General features: G+C 55.5%; 1 protein-coding gene and 1 long non-coding RNA gene across 3 annotated transcripts in view; both read right to left on the reverse strand.

Annotated features, from left to right (window-relative positions):
- The window catches only part of NINJ2 (ninjurin 2), a 175441-nt gene that overhangs the window by 3945 nt on the left and 150547 nt on the right, over positions 1-20949 (reverse strand). The gene's annotated exons all lie outside the window — the stretch shown is intronic.
- LOC149124678 (uncharacterized) lies at positions 1573-17869 on the reverse strand. Its single transcript, XR_016213442.1, has 2 exons — positions 16608-17869; positions 1573-13546 (listed from the first exon to the last, which is right to left on the reverse strand). It is a non-coding gene; the product is annotated as an uncharacterized LOC149124678 (long non-coding RNA).

Raw genomic sequence — 20949 nt, forward strand, 5'->3', positions numbered from 1 at the left:
CAAAAGCCAATCTTGAGGACCCCTCATTGGAGACCTCTGCTGGGCCAACAGCAGGGGTGTCTGCCCCTGGCCCTTCGAAGCTCAGCCTGAAGTCTCCACCGACCTCAGCAGCATTCCCAGGCTCCAGGGTCAAGCCTGAGCTGCGTGTGGGGCGCAGACTCAGCCTGGGCATCCCTTGGCCCAACGCAGGGCAGGTCCCCGCACGTGACCTGGTCATTATCAGCATTTCATGGGAACCCCCTTTCTGGGCAGGGTAGGACTCATTGAGCCTGGGGGTACATGGGACTGGGAGACCGCAGGGAACCCCTTGTGTGACAGGCTGTGCATCCATGTCCCGCGGTGCCTGTGCTGTGAGTGCCACCCGCCCATTCTGCCCCTCCCCCAGGTCGCTGGTTGGTACTGACCCGTCTGGTGGGTAGTCACTCACACCAGGCTCTGTCCAGATACAGCTGTGGCCCCAGCCTCCCTGCCCCTGATGCACCCCACAGCCATCAGCGTGTCCAGTGGTCACCAGCTTGGCACTGTCTCCCCCCGCCAGATGGGCTCTCAGTTCAAATCTGACAAACCCGTCTCGCCCGGAGGAGGCTCCTTCTCCAAGGAGCTGCATGTCAGTGGCCAGCAGATCCCGGGCCTCCAGGGCTTTGATCTGAGTGCTGAATGGCAGGGCCAGAGGCGGGTGGGGGCCTTGGGGCTGTGGCAGTCTTCCTGGGGGGCTGAGAGTGGGTTCCGGCAGAGCTGGGTGGGGCTCGGAGCTACATTCTCACAGAGGATGCAGGATTCACAGCGGCCTTCGGAGGCGGAGGCGCAGGCCTCCGCCTCTCCTCCCTGAATGTGGGGCCTGCTCTGGGCTCCAGTTTTGCTGGATGTCAATTCAGGGCTGCTTTGAGCTGAGCCCGCCCTTTCAGGGCCTGCATTGGGTGGGTGGCATAGGCTAGGCACTCGTCTCCTGGAGGTGTCACTTCTCCCAGTGTCCACATGGTGGCATGCGGGGCCCAGAGATGTGCCCTGGGCACTGGCTGCCAGCTGGAGTTTCTCCACCAGGAATCCACGCCCAGGGCAGGATGGGAAGCAGCCTGGACTGCCTGGAGGCCCCGGGCCGGGAGCTTGGTGCACAGGCCTGGAGCGGTCCACCTGGGATCCACCAAGCGCGTGTGCCTTATGAGAGGCCAACGCTGAAGTGAGGCCCAGTGCGGTGGGGTGAGGTGGTGGTTAGGAGGGAGCCCGCTTCAAGGCCCTGGCCGGAGTGCCTTGGAAAGGGTCACTGGGTAGTAGCTTCTGTAAAAGCAAGGACAGAGTTTTCTTAATCCTGCTGGGCCAGTTTAGGTGCAGCCCGCTCAGAGGCAGAGGGATGACTTAAATGGCCTAGTGCCCCTCCTTGATAGCCTGAGGACTGGATTAGATCAACCCTGAAATCCTGTAGGATGCCATCCTCCTTACCCACAGCCCCGAGACTGGGGGCAACGCAGTGGGGGTGGGCAAGGTAGCCTTTGCTCCCGCCTCAGAGGAGCTGGCCCTTTAAGGCCAGGCCCAGGCACGTCAGGCACAAAGGCCCGGGAATGTGGGCTGGGCCGCAGCCGCAGTCTGAGTCATTCCGGGCCTGGGATCTGGGCTCTCCCTCTCCAGCTCTCCGGCCCTCCCTGGGCTGCCTGCACGCCCACCTCTGACCCCAGCCCCTGCCAGCCCGCAGTCCCTCTCAGCACAGGGGTCGGGGGGCCGCGGTCTGGTCCCCACGGCTGTGAAGCAGAGGAAGAGCAGGTCTCTGGGGGAGCAGAAGCTCTGGGGCCGCTAAATGACACTTTGTTCCTCCCCTCCGGGAAGGAGCCACGCGGAGCTCTCCCCAGCCTGAGTCACTCTCAAAGGCCCTCTGTGTCCCGGTGGCTCCACTTGACCTTCGACCTTCACGCAAGACCCCCCAGGGACGCCCTGAGGAAAGGCACCCTTGCACCCGCTGCCAACCAGTGCTGCTTCGGGGGCTCTGAAGATGGCGCAGGGGTGGGGCGTGGGGGGCCGGCGGCCGTGGGTTTGATGCTGCGGCTGTGGACACCACAGGCCCACTCCAGCAGTTTCCCAGCTTCCCCCAGCACCACCCCGTCCCTCCCTCTTTCTCACCCCTCCCCACCCCCACCCAGGCCCTCTTGCTGAGTGGCAGCTCCCACTCAGGGACAGCCTCTGTCCCTGGAAGTCCCCATGGCTCCATTGTTCCACCGGCGATCGTAGACCCCCTTAAACTTTGCTGGCCTATGTTTTTGTCTCTTTATGAAACTGAACTTGGGTCAGAGAGGAAGGAATGTTCCCCAACAGGAGGGCAAACTCATTTGCACACTGTGTTGACACTAACGGTCAGTGGGGACTGTCCGTCTTCCCTGGAAACACGGCACAGGGCTGTGCTCCCAGAAGGTCCTGGGGGCGGGGCAACCTCGGAGGCCTATTAACTGTCCACCACTCAGTGCACTTGGGACCCAGAGCCGTGGCGGGCGCGACAGTGAGGGGCTGAGTGGTGAGCACTGGTGGCAGCCTGGCCCCAGGTGCAAAACCCTGGCTCTGTTCCCAGTGGCAGGTGGTGAGCAGTGCCCCTCACTGGGCTCCTTTTATTACCTGTGAGATCCAGCAGGTACAGACAGAGGGATCTGGGAGTGGGGACCCCTGATCCCAGGCTGAAGGGAGGGGCTAGAGGCTGAGGGTAAGCCCTCCCAGAGGCGGAGCTCGGGAACTGTGGGGCCAGGCCTGGGGGCAGAGGCAGTGAGTCACTGGGCAGGCAGCTCACCTGCACAGGTGACCCTCAGTGAGTCATCCCTGGGAGAGCCGCATGAGAGCCTTCCTGGTGTCTGCTCCAACTTGGGGCGGCAACCAAGGTAGGCCGGAGCGGTAGTGGCTGTGGCCCTTCCACTGGCTCAGGAGGGCCGAGCCCCCGGGACAGCCAGGCCTCACCAGAGCAAGAGATGGGGCCAGCTGATAGCCCAGAGGGAAAGGGTGGGAACCGGCCCGGGAGTGATTTCCTCCAATGAATGGATTTGGGTGACCCACTCTGCCAGTGGCTTTTAATTAGGTGTCCAAGGTCTTTACCCCTGTCAGAGACCAGCGGGGAGGGGGGCCTGGGCATGTCCCACTGTGCACGGGAGCAGGTTCTCAACGCACTGGAATGAAGTCGCTCCCGCTATGGAGTGCATGCCTTGTCATCTACGTCGTCCTCACAGGAGCTCTGAGAAGTAGGCAAGGGCAAGGTTATTGCCATTGAGGAACAGGAGGCACAGAGAGACTAAGTGACTGTCCAAGATCTCAGAGCACAGGCTGTGGCCCAATTCTGTAGGTGTCAGAGCCCGTTGTTTGAAAAAATTGTTTGAGAGAGAGAAATAGGAAGATGACAGATAGATGATAGACTGAAAATAGATACGGAGCTTCCATTAGCTGATTCACTCTCCAAACGCCCAAAACAGCTAGACCTGGGCCAGGGCCAAAGGCAGAGCTGGGAACTCAATCCACATCTCCCAGGTGGGTGGCAGGAGCTCAGTTTCTCAAGCCATCACCACTGCCTCCCAGGGCCTGCGTTAGCAGGAAGCTGGAGTCGGGAAGAAAACCCAGGCACCGCAAGGTGGGACTCGGGCATCTCAGCCACCAGGCGCATCTCCTGCCCCAGCCCGGGGTTTTAACCCCTTCTGCAAGACCTCCAAGCAGCTGAAGACCAATTCTCTACCACCCAAGAGTTTAGGATCTGAAGGTAAACCTCCATGCCTTGTGATGAAAGAAGACCATGGGACAGTGCCACACAGGTGCCTGTGCCCACTTGCCAGGAGGTGAGTGATGCAGGTCCCAGGGGGGCCTGACTGCAGTGGGGCTGTGAACCCTGAGCCCTTGTACTGCTGTGGCAGAAAGGCTGTGAGATCCGAAGGTAAAAGGCATGGGTTCCAACAGGTACGAAGGGAAGGAAGTAGCTGGAAGAATAAGGTTGAACAAGGGGCTTCTGTCTGTTACCTTTTGAATTTTGAACCAGGTGTATATTTGAACGATCTAAAAAATTAATTGGAGGGGCCAGATTTGTGGCATAACGGGTTAAGGGGCCGCCTTCAACACCAGCATCCCATGTGGGTGGCCGGTTCGAATCTAGACTGCTCCACTTCTGATCCAGCTCCCTGCTAATGCACCGGGGAGAGCAGTGGAAGATGGCTCAAGTCCTTGAGCCCTTGCACCTGTGTGGGAGACCTGGGTGAAACTTCTGACTTCCGCCTGGCCAGCCCTGGCTGTTGCGGCCATTTGGGGAATGAACAAGTGAATGGAAGACTTCTCTATCTCTCTGGAACTCTTTCAAATAAATAAAAATCTATCTTAAATTAATTAATTAATTAATTTGAAAGAAAAAAGTACATGCCTGAATTTATAATTTTCTCACGCAGACCATAGCTTCTCCACCTGTGCCATGGGAGTGGCTTCCGCCCTGTCTGGCACAGAGCGTTGTTAGAAAGAGCACTGAGGTCACGGGTGACTGAGCTTTGAGAACTGCCAAGAGACAGACAGGTGTGGGGTGACGGAGAAACCTCTGGCACTCAGAGCACACTCCCACCTGCGGGCCTGCAGGCGCTTGAAATAACGTTGTCACTCGGGGCTTTTCCTGGCCCAAATTTTGAGGCAGGCACCATTTATCTTCTCAGCAAGCTGCAAGTTGATTTTTTTTTTTTTTGCCATTTTTTTGAGAGGTAGAGAGGTGGACCCACAGGAAAAGCTCACACAGAAAAAAGCTCCCAATCTGCTGGTTCACTCTCCAAACACCTGCAATTGTCTGGCCTGGGCTGAGCCAGGCTGAAGCCAGGACCCAGGAGCTCAATCCAGGCACCCCCAACCTCACCCCCAGGCATGGGTAGCAAGGACCAAATGATGGGAGCCATCACCTGCTACCTCCCAGGGTCTACATTAGGAGGAAGATGGAGGCAGGAGCCAGAGCTGGCTCCCAAGTATTCCTATGTGGAAGCTGGCATCTTATTGTCAGTTGAAAGGGAGAGCGACAAAGGAGGTGGGGATTTTCTATCCACTGGTTCACTCCCTAAATGGCCACAAGGAGCCCAGAATTCCATCCAGGTCTTGCATCTGGGTGGCAGGGCCCCAAGCAGCTGGGCCATCTCCGATGCCTTCCCAGGTGCATTAGCAGGGAGCTGGATGGGAAGTGGAGCAGCCAGGTCTTAAACCTGCGCTGGGATGCCAGATGCTGCTGTCCCAAGCAAGCAGCCTAACTAACCCCCGGCGCCCCGGCTGGCAGTGAGCCGGCATCTGCGGTACTAGGCCGCAGGCCGCTCCCTGCCGTGGTCTGTGAAACGCCTTCTCTGCCATCCTGCAGTTCCTGTCCGTGCCCCGGGGGCCGTCACCTCCACGCCAGCTGGCCTTGGGTCTCCCCCTGGCTGTGGCAGGTAGCCCCTGCTAGACCCAGAGCGGCTCCGCTCTGCAGCCGGCCAGAAAGCCTCTTTCTGAAGCCGCCCTGCCTGCCGCCTGGGGCCTGCTCCCCGGCCTGGCGGGCGCACAGTGCACAGGGCCCGCCCCGGTGTCTTCTCTGCCAGACCTCATGCAAAAGGGCACAGGCAAGGCCCTAGACGGGTGGGAGCCAGGGCCCTGCTGGCAGCCAGTCTTTCCCTTCCAAATACATAAACAAAATAACCTCTGCCCTCAGAGCCCGCCTCCGCGCGGCAGTCCTCCGGCGAGCCTCAGGGAAAGAATGAGTCAGTCTGGAGACTGCCGCCGGGTCTTCAGGCCAAAACCTGCAGGAGCCGGGACCCCAGGGACCTCGACCTCGGGCCGGAATGGCAGAGCGCAGGCGCCGCCCCTGCAGCCAACCCCGTGCCCTCAAAAGTCAACGGTCTCTAATCCACGTCAGGGCGGGGTGTCTTCTGCGTGCTATTCTGGTAATAATCCCTGACTGGCCTAGAAATCTGCTCTCAGTCCTAAGCGCAGCGCCACAGCCAGGCTGCAGCCCCGGTGTGGGTTCTGCAAAGCCGGGCCTCCAGGCGGCTGCGCTCCGCGGACCGGCGGCCCCGGGCAGGGCTGCAGCTCCTCTGTCTCCCACCAGGGGGCGCCCAGGAGCCCGCGCAGCCCGCCGAGGGCCGGAGCCCTTTCCAACCGTAAGGGGTTGGAGCGGATAGAGAGAGCGTGCGGCGAGGGGCGAGAAAGCATAGGGGCTGCAATGGGACCCCGTGCTCACTCTTAGGAGGCACTTCCCACCTTCCCCGCGAGAGGTCACTTTGTCAGTGGCTTTCCGGAAAAGCTGGCATCAGTCAGGGTGCAAGGTGGAAACTGGACTTACCGCACCGCGAGACCCGAAGAGTTTACCCGTGCTCCCCCAGGGCCCCCAGGCCCACCTTACGTTTTGCCGAGTACCCCTCTTTGACTTGGGGGTCCCAGAGGCATTCTCCCAGCCCCGCCAGCCCATCTCGGAATCCTACTTGTGTTTTGAGGGCCACCAAAATGAGCCAGAACTTATCAGGAATATTTAGAGGCTGAAAATGTCAGGTGCTGCACATGCCCCTGTGAAGTCGGTATAGCAATAGCTCCCTTGACAATGAAGGCATTGAGGCCTGGAGGTTAACCGCCCAGAGCCATCGCATAGTCAGAATGGTCCCCATGTCCAAATCCTGAGCCTATGTTTTCTTTTTAATTTTAAACAATTTATGTGAGAGGCTCACAGAGTTCCCATATGGTTTGCCCCTGGAATGCCTGCCGTGGCCGGGGTGGGAACTCAATCCAGGTCTCCATGTGAGTGACAGGAGCCACCACCACCACGGCCTCCCAGGATCTGCATTAGCAGGAAGCTGGAGTCAGGAACCAGGGCTGGAACTCAGGATTGAACCCAGGTAGTGCAAAATAGGACACAGGTGTTGCAATTTCTAGCCTCAATGCCTGTTCTCCTGTTCGTTCTTTTGCCTATCAGTGGTTTTCAAACTGCAGTTCTTGCAACAATAGCAACAGTGTCTCCTGGGACCCATTAAGAAAAACACCCAGGGGCTGGCACCATGGCTCACTTGGTTAATCCTCTGCCTGCAGTGCCAGCATCCCATATGGGCGCCGGTTCTAGTCCCGGTTGCTCCTCTTCCAGTCCAGCTCTCTGCTGTGGCCCGGGAGGGCAGTGGAGGATGGCCCGTGTGCTTGGGCCCCTGCACCTGCATGGGAAGCACCTGGCTCCTGGCTTTGGATCGGCGCAGCGCTGGTTGTAGTGGCCATTTGGGGAGTGAGCCAACGGAAGGAAGACCTTTCTCTCTGTCTCTCTCTCACTGTCTATAACTCTACCTGTCAAATAAAAAAAAAAAAAAAGAAAGAAAGAAAAAGAAAAACACCCAGACCCACTGAATCAGAAACCCAGGCCACAGCCCAGCAATCTGTTGTAACAAGGTGATTCTGATGCAAGACCAAGTCTGAGGACCACTGGCCTATCCCAGCTGCCTAACTGTCAGTGCCCCTCTTTTCCAAGCTCCAAGTACTGACATTGTCATTCAGCTCTCTTACTGGCACCTGTTTTACGGATGAGAAAACCAAGGCTCAGAACAATTCCGTTTCTGCCTGAGGTCACCCGGGCAGGCTCTGGGTCCTGGGTCTCAGGCACACAGCTCTGGCAGCACAGCCCTCGGAGTTGGGCGCTAGCCTAAAATATTTACAGGTAGGACAGGAGACTTCAGAAAGTTCACACATACTTTAAAAGTACGTGTTTCAGGGCAGGCGTCCGGCAGAGCAGTCAAACACTTCTCGGGATGCTCTCGCTCCATACTGCAGCGGCTGGTTTCAAGTCCAGGCCCCCATCCTGATTCCAGCTGCCTGATAACACGCCCCTGGGAGCAGCAGGTGACGACACAAGTGTCTGGGTTTCCGCCACCCACACAGGAGAACTAAATGGAGTTCAGGCTCCTGGCTTCGGCCTGGTCCCACCCTGGCTGTCTCAGGCATTTGGGGAGTGAAGCAACATCTCTCCCTTTCTCATTTTCAAATAAATAAAACATTTTTTAGAAATGCGTCATCACCTATACTTTTTTTTTTTTTTAAAGATTTATTTGAAAGAGTTACAGAGAGAGGTAGAGCCAGAGAGAGAGGGAGAGAGAGAGAGGTCTTCCATTTGCTGGTTCACTCCTTAAATGCCCACAATGGCATGAGCTGAGCTGATCCAACACCAGGAGCCAAGAGCTTGTTCCAGGTCTCCCACACAGGTGCAGGGGCCCACGGACTTGGGCCATCTTCCACTGCTTTCCTAGGCCATAGCAGAGAGCTGGATTGGAAGTGGAGTAGTTAGGACTTGAACCGGTGCTCATATGGGATGCTGGCACTGCAGGCTGGGGCTTTAATCCACTGCACCACAGTGCCTGCCCCACCTAGACTTAGAGTAAGAGTTTATTCTGGTGCAATTTTTTTTTTCATAATGTGTGGAAATATATATTATGAAAAAACTTTGCATGTATCTCGAAAACATTTTTATACCAAAATAAACTCATTTTTCTGCCTCCTTTTTCCATGAGCGTGTTGAAGTATGCTGGTATACCTGGGTCTTTCCACAGAACGGTGCCTGAATCAAAACCTGTCTTTCGTAGCAGCAGTGGCCACGGCGGGTAGGAGCTCCTACCCGCCGTGGCCACTGCTGCTCGTGGGTCTGGTTGGTGCTTTTACTCCGGGATCCTGTTTGTGTCTTCATTTAGAAACATTTACCGAGACTCTTGTTTTTGTTGAACCATGGGGTTTGTTGTGGAACCCTAAACACAGGTCAGGGACGATGACTTTCAGAACAACTAATCATAAAGCAAAACATCCACATTCCACACGACGATGCGTATGAGGCTTGTATGTCCCCACCAGATTACATGTTCCAAAAAGGCAGGATTATTGCCTCGGAATTTAAGGCAATTAGAATGGGGAGAGCAAGGGCTGGGGCTGCAGTCTCTGGCTGCAGTCCAGGTGAGAAGCCCTCGTGAAGCCGATCATGCCTGACAGTGAGACGGGAAAGGGGAAGGTGGTGAATTTCCCACCCCGCCCAGCCGTGCAGAAAGCCTGCCAGGATTGCCTCTCGGGCAGGTTCAGCAAACACGGTACCGGCCGCCATCAAGCGCCAGGTGACTGGGACACGGAAGAGAGCCCTGCCCGCCCCACAACCCTTTGCTCCAACTGCTACAAATGACAAGGCTCAGAACAGGAGGAAGGGTGGGAAGGGGGAAGCCACGAGGTCAAAAGACTTTTCCATCACACCACCCCTAGGGATAAACTTCATGGGAATGAAGACTTTGTCTCATTCACGGCCGTGCCCCGCAGCCTGGCACAGCGTGGGCAGTGAACGAGTAAGGGCCTCGCCACCTGCTGTATTCAGAGCTGAGGGCCACGAACCCCTGAAGTGGAGCCATCCGGGGTGCCCGTGAATGATTGCTCCTGAACCCTCCCAGTGTACCGTCCTGCTCAGAGCGTGTGACTCCCGTCCCTGGGCCCTGCCACAGGAGAGACAGGCGACAGAGCCGCGGCCACACTCCCTGGAAGAAGCAAAAATGCAGCTGCAGATGCCATCAAGATGGAGAAGTCCCTGGAACCCGGAGTCCCAGGGGCCAAAGTCAGGGTGGAAGCCCCCTCCAGGGACCCCTCCAGATTAGTCTGCCAGCCATGAGAGCCAGCCTGTGTGGGCAGTGCCAGTCCTGAGATGCCCACCCCAGCAGGGCCAGCCTGGGTGCCACCCTGCAGCCTGCCTCCCCTTCCTGACCCAGAACTTGAATGTGGCTGAGATGCTGTGAAAGCCCAGCCCCTGCACCCGCACAGCGGGCCCGTGGGGATCTAAACGGAGCTGTGCAGCCTCGCTGCTTGTCAGTTTCCTCCCGTTATGAGCTAGCCCGCGGCCCAGCTTACACAGATCAGCGTACAGAAACCAGCGACACCCAAGCCAACCCCACCCCGGCTTCAGAGCTTTCCCAGAGCTATAGTCCATGGATGCCAGACATTTAAAAAAATGTACTCATTAATTAACTGTTTTTTTTGTTTTGTTTTGTATGAATGGCAGAGAGGGAAAGACAAAGAGAAAGAAAGATCAACAGAGGTGGATAGATACAGACAGAGATCTTCCATCTACTGGGTCACTCCCCAAATGCCTGCAACAGCCAGGGCTGGGCCTTGCTGAGCCAGAAGTCAGGAGCTCCATCTGGGTCTCTCCCATGGGTGGCAGGGGCCCCAGCACTTGAGCCATCACCTGCTGCCTCCCAGGGTGCTCATGAGCAGTAATGGGAAGTGGAGCAGAGACTCTGCCTCAAGCCCTCAGATTTGGGATGCGCCTGCCAAACACCTGCCCCAGATGCTGGCCACTGGGAAGAACACAGCTCCAGAATTCTTCCAAATCTACAGCGTCTCTTTAATGCCTGCCTTGCTTCAGCACTTAGCTTGCTCCAGGCGCTCTGCGAAGTGCTTCACATGCATTGACTCACTGTATTTCTCACAGAAACCCTTTGAAGGGAAATTTAGGCTCAGAGACATTAAGTAATCTGCCCCAGGTCACACAGCTAGGAGATAAGGGAGTCAAGATTTGAACGTGGGCTGGAGCCCAGACTCCTAGCCGCTGTGTTGTCCCTCCTGCCACTCCTCCACTCTTGTTCTTTTGCCACCGTCCTGGGAGACCAGCGCTCTGGGGAACTGTCTCTTCTGGTGTCTAACACAGTCTCTGGCTAGGAGCGTGTGTGAATGAATGCAGGCTTGCCCTCATGCCAGTCCTGCCCTTAGCCACTGGGCCAGACCTGGCTGGAAGCTCCCTTTCCACGGCCTGGGCCGGCCCCAGAGCAGGGAGGCACTTGTCCTTGCCCTCTTTCTGGACATCCAAGGGAGCCCGAGCCCTCCAAGGCACCACACAGAGCCAGCCCCATACAGCTCAGCATTGTCACCTGGCACCTGCTCCCTCTGGCCTCCTGCCCGACTGCTGACCCTGCCACCCCTGGGGCTGTTATTGCAAGGCAAAGTCCAGGTCTGCAGAGGCGCTGCCCGGCCCAGCTGCACTCCTGCCGACATGTGGGGGCACCAGGACAGTGGGGACGTCTTTTCCCCTAAGCTCGGTCACAGCTGGGTCTGCATTCCTCGCACCTCCCCCGCCCTGCGCGTGTGCAGAGTGAGCGGCACCTTGCTCTGAGGGTGTGGACACTCAGGGTCAGGACCCAGGATCAAGCCCAACTGCACCTAAGAGCTGCATGACTGGGGACCTCCGTTAGCCACCTGCTAAAAACAGGAACAATGAGGTCACGCAACAGAGACTGAATTATCCTATCTTCAAAGCTATCTGAGTAAGCTTATATGCGTGGTGAAGTCTGATAGGATATGAGCTATTCTTTTCTTTTGGCTTTATTTTTTAATATGAAAACAATAATCATAAATTAGCACGGACGTGTTTGTGTTTGCTCACACGGTAGTTGAAGAATACTGTTGGTGAAAATGCCTTGCAAACTGTAAAGCACTGTGCAGGTGTCTGAGGGACTTTTTTTCTTTTTTTAATGATGTATTTATTTATTTGAAAGGCACAGTTGAAGAGAGAGAGAGAGAGATCGATCTTCCATCCACTGGTTCACTCCCCAAATGGCCACAACGTCCAGGGCTGGGCCTGGCTGTAGTCAGGAACCTGGAACTTCATCTGGGTCTCCCACATGGGTGGCAGGGGCCCAAGCACTTGGGCCATCTTCTGCTGCTTTCCCAGGCGCATTGGCAGGGAGCTGAACCAGAAGTGGAGCAGCCGGGATTGAACAGGTGTCCACATGGCATGCTGGTGGTGCAGGTGGCAGCTACACAGGCTATGCCACAGCGGCACCCCCCTCCCCCAGGAGGTTCTTAAGATAAGGTTCCCTGGGGTCCTTTGGGAAGTCCAGGGATGGGGAGAGAACTATTTACTGCCCGTAACCCAGCAGCAATGCCCAGGTCCCTAAGGCCAGTTCTGTTCTTATCAGATGGGAAGAGGAAAGAACGGTGCAGATGCGAGCCTTGGCTGAGTCAAGCCCACAGCCTCGTGTGTGTGTGTGTGTGTGCGTGTGTGCGCGCGCGCACATGTGCTTGTGTCTGTGTGTGACAAGCTGGCTTGCTCAGTGGATGACTCAGCAGCTTTGACTACGCACCCACTACATGCAGCACCCCGCACTGTGTTCTGAGAAGATAGCTCTGTTTGCTCTCCAGCCAGTCAACATATGGGCACAGCAGAGTGCAGAGGGCATGGCTGGGCATGAATAATCCAGATGGAAGCTCGCGATTAATCACAGGGTGCGTGTGAGAGACACAGTGGAGTGGGAAGGCAGGGTGCCCTTGGAGGGAGGTCGGAGGAGACACCGTGCCGCGTCGGCACCCAGCTCTATCTGGGCGCCACAGACCCGCTGTCTTGGGAAGCACGGCCCTATGGGAAAGTACGGTCAACACGCTGGTAAAAGGCTTCCAAGTGGGTGTTACTGTAGCCCAGGAGAATTCATGAGACCCAGCACGAAATGTGCACGTGGGGCCTCTCCTTCAAGCTCACTGAGGATTTCAAGATGGCAACAGCAGAGTGTTAAACTCAGCACGGGGACCTAATCAGGGCCAGACCCGGCTGAGCGGGTCCGACGAGGCCAGCCCCTTGGCCAGAAAGAGCAAGGGCAGAGGATTCGGGATTTCTTGCTGCCAAGAGGACCACGCTTTGTTGTTTGTATCCTGAGTGGTGAAGGTCGAGGCGAACTGGCCAGGTCCACTCTGCGCTGAACTCTTCCCTTTGAGGGCCAGCAGAGGGCTCTGTCTCTCTTAGATGACGGCGCCCACGAGGCAGGAGGCTGGGGGCTCCTCTCTCAAGAGCCAGCGCAGAGGGAGCCGCACAAAAGCACACAAACTCAGATGCCTTGGGCAGTGAGAGCGGTGGAGAACGCTCATCCCAGGGCATTGCTGCCCCCGTTAACCGCCTTCCCCTGCGGACTGTGTGCGCTTCAGCCGTCTCGGCCCCGTGCCCAGCTGAGAACTAGAGGAGAAGGGACCTGGCCCGAGTGCTGGACGGGGAACTCAGCTTCCGTCGGTCCCGCCATGCGCCCTGTCCCCACCTGCTGGGTACCTTTCTGTGCCCTCCGTTGGGACAGTAGGGATGCGGGATAGGACTGGCCTCTGCAGTGATCCTGACCTCTAAGTCCCTGCCACACGTGAACGATGCCGTTCGCTGGGCTCCAGCAGGGTGGAGAGGAGTTGAGGTTTGGGTGGAAGACGCGTCCCTGTGCCAGCCCTCACTTTTGCGCAGATGGTATAGCCACCTGGCATACCAAGGCCTAAGGGAAACTGCTGATGGAGTCCACCCGAGGAGGAGGAGTTTCTTGGCAAAGGTTCTGCAATGTTGGAGTTGAGCCCAGGACGGGTCTGCAAACCTGGAGGTCTCACTCCGGGGTTAAACTGCCCCTCCACAGGAAGCAGGTTCTGGAGCTCCTGAGCGAATGCGGAGGGCTGAGCCCCACCAGGACGCCCCCACCCCCGCCATGGGAACAACTCGCATTCAGTCCACAGCAGAAAGTGCCCCAGGCTGTGCAGTGTTTGGGCTGTGTAGGATGGAAGATCGGCTTGCACGCTGTCTCGCCACGGGCCGGAGCTGAGGCTGTGTACCCAGGATGGCAAAGGGAACTCGGTGCCGTGCAGTTGCTCTTATGCCCATCTGACCCAAGAAACTCCAGCCCAGAGGAGAAGGTGGGTTTCCCCGGCCCTGATCCGGCCTCTGACCCCTCCGTCTCCTTGTCTCACTGCTTCTTCCGGAGCTACAGCAGGCTCCTCAATGCCCCGGTGCCCCCGTGCACAGGTGAGGCCCAGGGTGTGGTTCAGGGCGGCACGGACCCCGATCTGCACGCGATTTCAGGGTGGGCATTCAGCCTGGGGGTTAACACACCCATGTCCCATACAGAGTTCCTGGCTCCAATTCCTAGCTCCCCATCCTGACTCCAGCTTCCTGTCTGTACATCCTGGGAGACAGCCGTGATGGCTCAGGTAATTGGGTTCCTGTCATCCAGGTGAGAGTCCTGGCTTGAGTGTCCAGCTCCTGGTTTTGGCCTTTGCCCAGCCCTGACCACCACCGGAATTTGGGAATTGAAACAGCAAACAGAAGATCTGTCTCTCTCTGTTTGCCTTTCACAAATAAAAAATCAAATAAAAATTTTAAACAATAAGCAAATAGGGAACGTGAACAAATGAGGCCCCAAAGAAACACTCAGTGTGAGTGTGAGTGAGTGTGAGAGTGAGTGTGTCCAGTTACACTGACAAACGTGTAGGAGCCTGCTAACACTCAGTGTCTGCGAAGATGTAGCTAAACCAGCATTTTCGCATCCTTGATGAGAACGTAAATTACCGCTGAGTGCTCCCAAACCCTGCGGTCTGTTTTTGGAGGATAATTTGGCAATCGGCTGTTAGAAGTGAAGGTACTCTTGCCCATTTACCCAATAAGCCCACTTTTAGGAATTTCTCCCACAGTAAGAGTCCCTGAAGACAAGAAGCTGCACCACCGTGGGTAATGAGAATTGTAATTGACAGTGCATTGACTAAATTGAACAGGCTACCCACTCACAACGAAACACATCCTAAGTCTTTAGAAAGAACGAGGCAGACCCTTCTGCGTAGACCTGGGAAGATGTCTAAAATGTCTTTCTTGAGGAAAAAGTAAGAATATGATATGATCTTTTATTGGTAAAAACTAAACAAAATAGAGTGTCTTTTGTATTAGCACACACTAATGTAAGCAGAGCAAACAAATGTGGGATGAATTTAAATCACACCAAGGGCTTCTGATTTTTTAAAACCTATCTATTTATTTTTATTTGAAAGGCAGAGAGAGCAATATCTTCTGCCTGCTGGTTCACTCCCTAAATGGTTGCAATGGTCAGGCAGGGCTGGGCTAGGCTGAAGCCAGGAGCCTGGAACTCCGTCCTGGTCTCCCATGTGGGTGCAGGGGCCCAAGCACTTAGGCCATCTCTGCTACATTCCCAAGTGCGTTAGCAGAGAGCTGGATCAGAAGCACAGCAGCTGAGACTCCATTCTAATTTTCGACAACTAATACATCATCCTCTTACAATCAGAACAAAATGATATAATTAAATATACAATGAATAATTAAATAGCAGAAATCACCCTTCCCTGTGTCTTTAGTTAGCATACAAATTTGTATTAGGCGCTGATGTCCCAGGCGCTGAGTCCCAGGCGCTGATGCAAGAGGTCAGGAATGCAAAGACTAAGCCAGCCCTGCTCTCAAGGAAGCTCTCCAGTGAGGGTAACAGGTGGCGAATCTGGGCAGAGCAGGGGTGTGGGAGGGGTGGGAGGAGAGCAGCGCTCCGGGCTCTGTCCTCCTGGGCTGGCGGAGGGGCTGCTGGGCTGCTTGGGGAGAGTGTATAAGGGGCAGCATTTGCACAGAGGGCACAGCAGGCTCAGCGCTCAGGACCCACGAGGTCCTTCGGGAGGGGAGGAGGGAGGTGAAGGGGCCAGGAATGAGGCTGGAGTGCTGTGGGGGCGGGGCAGAGCAGGGCCCCTTAAGGTGCAGTTGTTCCTTGGTATCCGAGAGGGGATTGGTTTCAGGTCCCCTGCAAATACTAGGATCCATGGATGCCAAGTCCTTTATATAAAATGGTGCAGTATTGCATGTAACCACTATACTATATGTGGTATGCTATATACTTTAAATCTTCCCTATATTATACTGCCTAATGCAATGTCAATGCTATGTAAATAGTTGTTATATTGTTTAGGGAATAATGACAAGAAAAAAGCCCGGGCATGCTCAGTACAGGTGCCATTGTTTTTTCCCCAAGTATTTTTCAATTTGCCTTGGGTAGAAGCTACAGACGCAGAAGCTGTGGCTGCAGAGGGTCCACCATGCTTAGACGTGGTCCTGGCTCCTGTTTCTAGCTTCCTGTTAATGCACAGTCTGGAAGGCAGGGTAGGCTGGTTCACGTGATTGGGTCCCTGCCCCACATGGGAGAGCTGGATTGCATTCCTGGCTCCCATCTGGGCTAGCCCTGGTGGCTGCAAGCACTTGGGCAGTGGACGGGTAGATGGTAGCATTCTCTCTCTCTCTCTCTCTCTCTCTCTCTCTCTCTCTCTCTCCCTCCCTCTCTCCTGCTCTCGCTCTCTCCCTCTCTTTTCCACACACACACACACATACACACACACACACAAATGAATAAGTTAAAAAGTTGGGGTGGGCAATGGCATACAGCAAATTAAGGTGCTGCTTGGGACGCCTGCATCCTGTTAGAGTGCTTGGAATTGGATCCTGCCTTGGCTTCTGATCCAGCTTCCTGCCAGTGTGCACCTGTGAGCAGCAGTAATGAATGGCTCAAGTAGTAGGCAGCTGGCCCAGACTTGGCTGTTTGTAGCCACTATAGGACTGAACCAGTGGATGAAAGAATCTCTCTCTCTCTCTTCCTCCCTTCATTCACATAAGTATTTAAAAATTATTTTCCTCAGCAGGTGACTTTCTTAGACAGCATTTTAGAAGGAACATGATGGCGGCAGCAGAAAGGATGCATTGGCACAGAGGGAGCCACAGCCCCGGGGGACGTGCCGGGGCGCGAGTCCCAGCGGGGGCTGTGGGTAGGGACATGGGACTGCCCAGAGAGAGGTTAAGGCAGTAGGGCTGGCAGGACTGGGTGCGGGAAAGGGAGGGGTCGGGGATGCACCTGTGTTTCTGGCTGAGTGACAACTCCTCTGAGTCCCGAGGCTGGGATCTGGCCCTCCGCAGTGCGGCTCGGCTAGGAGCCAATTGATTCAGCCCGCGAACAACCTTCCGGGACTGCGGCGTTTGTACAGTTTGTTGGTCCTTGGCAACACCGCGGCCTTTGCCTGCGGCCGATTGCGACAGTCCCCTGCCCTGGCCCCATGCCAGCAGGTCTGGAAGGCGGCTGGGGCCAGAGTCCTTTCTGCCCCATGCTTTGTGGCGAGCGGCACCCAGGACGAGCCGGTGTGCCACCCCGGAGACGACAGCAAGACGGCAGAGAAGGAAAGGTCATCGGAAGCCAGGCCGCGTTTCAAAGCGCCGAGATGATCCCTGGGTCCCCTGGCTCGTGTGTCAGCACCCGCCGCACCCTTCACACTGCCTTGGTGAACCAACAGCGAGAGTGACTGCAGGTGCCGCTGGTGTCAGGGCCCCAGCTCTCAGCTGGGCTCCAGGGTGCTTTGCCTTGATGTCGCAACTCCCTGCGGCGTCTCCCCTCACCTTCTGCTGGCTGACAACTCCGTGCCTGGGCAAAAATAGCCCTGTGGCACCCACAGGCCCAGCGCCATGCACGTCACCACCCGGGCTTGCGGCCGTCCTGACGCAAGGCCTGTGTCCCCTCAGTCGTCACTGCTGTCAGCGGCTCAGTGCTCACTGGCCTGCCACCTGGGCCAAAGACTGGGGCCGGCTGTGATGGCCAAGCTTCTGGAAGGGCAGCGCCATCGGAGCCCCCACAGAGCTGGTCCTCAAACCAGAGGCCTTTTGACTTCACAGAGTCCCTGGGGGCATGGTTTTCAGCTGTGGACAGACGTCACCGAGAGAGCAAGGCCATGTCACTGGGTCCCCGGGGTGTGTCTTATCTTATCGTGCAGCTGGGCTGAGGGTGCTGCCAGGCTTTGGGGGAGCCGCCCCTGAGGGCCAAGCGAGTTTCTTCTGAGGCGTTTCTCAAGGTCTGGGCCTCACATTAGCCCCAAAGCCTTCTGAAAGGGTGACTCACCCAGCAGCGAGTGTGGGATGGGAAACCCTTGGTGGATGTGGGGCAGACAGCTCTTCTGTCCTCACCAGGGTGTCCATCCCCTTGTCTCTCCCACTCTCCTCATCCTTCCAATGGGTCCTTAAACCTAAAGGCCTAGACACCCAGCACCAGGCTGTAGCCGAATACAACGGGACTTCCCAAAGTCAGTGGAAAATGGAATTAGTAGATCGGTTGACTCTGGTGCAAATATTTTTTCGAAATCCACATGTAGGTGTTTTTTTTTTTTTTTTTTTTTTTTGACAGGCAGAGTTAGACAGTGAAAGAGAGAGAGAGAGAGATCTTCCTTCCTTTGGTTCACCCCCCAAATGGCCGCTACAGCCGGCGCTGCACCAATCCGAAGCCAGGAGCCAGGTGCTTCCTCCTGGCCTCCCATGCAGGTGCAGGGCCCAAGCACTTGGGCCATCCTCCACTGCACTGCCGGGCCACAGCAGAGAGCTGGACTGGAAGAGGAGCAACTGGGACAGAATCCAGCACCCCGACCGGGACTAGAACCCAGGGTGCCGGCACCGCAGGCAGAGGATTAGCCTAGTGAGCCACGGCGCCGGCCCCACATGTAGTTTTGTCACCTCATTTTCCATGAACCTTTAAAAGCCACCCCCCTGCAAAAATTTTATTTTCATTCTTGGTGAGATGAAAACTGTGGACTCTGAAGTCAGTCTGGGGTCAATCCAGCTTTCCTACCTGCTAGCTGGGTGACCTTGGACATGGTGGGTTGATGGTCTTGACCTCACCGGGTTGCTGTGACAATGAGAAGGGTAATATAAACATATGTGAAACAGTGGCGCGCCTGCTAAGACACAAAAGGAGGGCACGCACAGAGCCCGGTGGTTAAGATGCAGGTTCGGACACCCATACCCTACCCTGGAGTACGTGAGTTCAATACCCGGCTCCAGTTCCTCACTGCAACCTCCTGCTAATGCACACCTGGGGAGGTGGCAGCTGATAGCTTAAGTCCTTGGGCCCCTGCCATCCAAGTGGGACACCTGGATGGAGCTCCTGGCACCTGGCTTCGGCCTGGCCCAGCCCCAGCTGTTGCAGGCCTTGGGGGAGTAAATGAGCAGATGGAAGATCTCTTCTGGTCTCTGTTCCTCTCTCTCTAGGTCACTGCTTCTCCAAAATAATAATAATAATAAGAGGGGATTAGAATCTTTGTTGGAGCTATTCAGGGTCAGCCATCATGATTTGAACAAAAGGACAAAGATTCAGGCCCAGATTCATGGGGAGGCAGGACTTGGTGGGGTCCTTGGCTTTTGAGCTCTAAAAAGCTGACTTTGTTGATTATACTTTATTTTTTTTTAAAGATTTATTTATTTACTTGAAAGTCAGAGTTACACAGAGAGAAGGAAAGGCAGAGAGAGAGAGAGAGAGAGAGAGAGAGAGAGAGAGGTCTTCCATCCACTGGTTCACTTCCCAATTTGCCTCAATTGGCTTCAAATGCTGGAGCTGCGCGAATCTGAAGCCAGGAGCCAGGAGCTTTTCCGGGTCTTCCATGCAGGTGCAGGGGCCCAAGGATTGAGCCATCTTCCACTGCTTTCCCAAGCCATAGCAGAGAGCTGGATTGGAAGGGGAGCAGCCAGGACTAGAACCAGTGCCCATAAGGGATGCCGGCACTGCAGGCGGCGGCTTTACTTGCTACGCCACAGCGCCGGTCCCTGATATACTTTTAAAAAACTATTAACCAAGGTATATTCCAGGCTTTCTTTGAGTTTCAGTAGATGTCTTGCTGCTACTCTTTTTCTCTATTCCAGCATCCCATGCAGGAAGCCACATGGCGTTTCATGCGCGTGTACCGATGCTCTAGCCTTTGGAAGCAAATTACTAAGTCTCTTCCACAGTCAAAAGTGAGGGGTCCTAGATCTTGAAGAACTTTATCCAATTATCCTATTATTACACCTACAGATGATCACAGTAACTGCTTAATATCAGCAAACATCCAGTCAGTGTTCACATTTCTCCATTTGCCTACATTGCAGTTAGTTGACATATTTCAATTTTATTTAATCTATAAGTTCTTTTTTTTTTTTTTTGACAGGCAGAGTGGACAGTGAGAGAGAGAGACAGACAGAGTTTCTTTACCATTGGTTCACCCTCCAATGGACGCCGCGGACGGCGCACTGCGGCCGGTGCACCGCACCTATCTGAAGGCAGGAGCCAGGTGCTTATTCTGGTCTCCCATGGGGTGCAGGGCCCAAGCACTTGGGCCATCCTCCACTGCACTCCCTGGCCACAACAGAGAGCTGGCCTGGAAGAGGGGCAACCGGGACAGAATCCGGTGCCCCAACCGGGACTAGAACCCAGTTTGCCGGCGCCGCAAGGTGGAGGGTTAGCCTACTGAGCCGCAGCGCCGGCCTAATCTATAGGTTCTTCCCCCTTCTTCTGTTCTTTCCTTGCAATTCATTTGCTGAGCAAACTAAGTCATTTTTCCTCTAGAGTCTCTCAGAGGGCTGTAGGCAGCCTGCAAGGGGACTGCTGGGATTCTTGTTTCATAGTGGCCCGCCTACACGGAATAAGGCTGACCCAACTCACCAACAGAATATTTCAGCAAAATGGTGCTGTGGGATTCCAGGGCTGGGAGGTAGAAGATGTGATTTTCATTTTGCTCTTTTAGCAATCACCTGCTCTGGAGGAACTAGCATTCTGAGGTCACCAGAGCGGCCTCTGCAAAAGTTCACAAGGCACAAGCTGAGGCAGGAACCAGAAGCATTGATTAGGGCCGGCGCTGTGGTGCTGTGGGTTAAGCTGCTGCCTGTGACACTGACATGCACATGGGCGCCAGTTCGTATCCCGGCTGCTCCACTTCTGATCCAAGCTCCTTGTTAATGGCCTGGGGAAGCAGCAGAAGATGGCCCAAATCCTTGGGCCCCTGCCACCCACATGGGAGACCTGGAAGAAGCTGCTGGCTCCTGGCATCAGCCTGGCCCAGCCCTGGCTCTTGCAGCCCTTTGGGGAGAGAACCAGCAGACAGAAGATCTCTATGCCTCACCCTCTCTCTCTGTAACTCTGCCTTTCAAATGAATAAGGAAAGAAGCATTAACTTGCAGCCATGTGAGTGAGCAATTTTTTTTTCTTTAGAAGCAAAGAGAGAGGGTGAGAGACAGAGAGCTCCTAATTGCTGGTTCTCTCCACAAATAACCATAACAGCTTAGACTGGACTGAGACTGATGCCAGGAGCCAGAAATACAATGCACTGGCAGGAAGTGACAATCAGGAGTCAGAGGCAGGAATTGAACTCAGGAACTCCCCTGTGGGATGCAGGCATCTTAGCCAATGT

The sequence above is a fragment of the Oryctolagus cuniculus genome, chromosome 9 (genome assembly GCF_051225735.1).
Source record: "Oryctolagus cuniculus isolate XC-2025 breed Fujian yellow rabbit chromosome 9, ASM5122573v1, whole genome shotgun sequence".
NCBI classification, from domain to species: Eukaryota; Metazoa; Chordata; class Mammalia; order Lagomorpha; family Leporidae; genus Oryctolagus; species Oryctolagus cuniculus.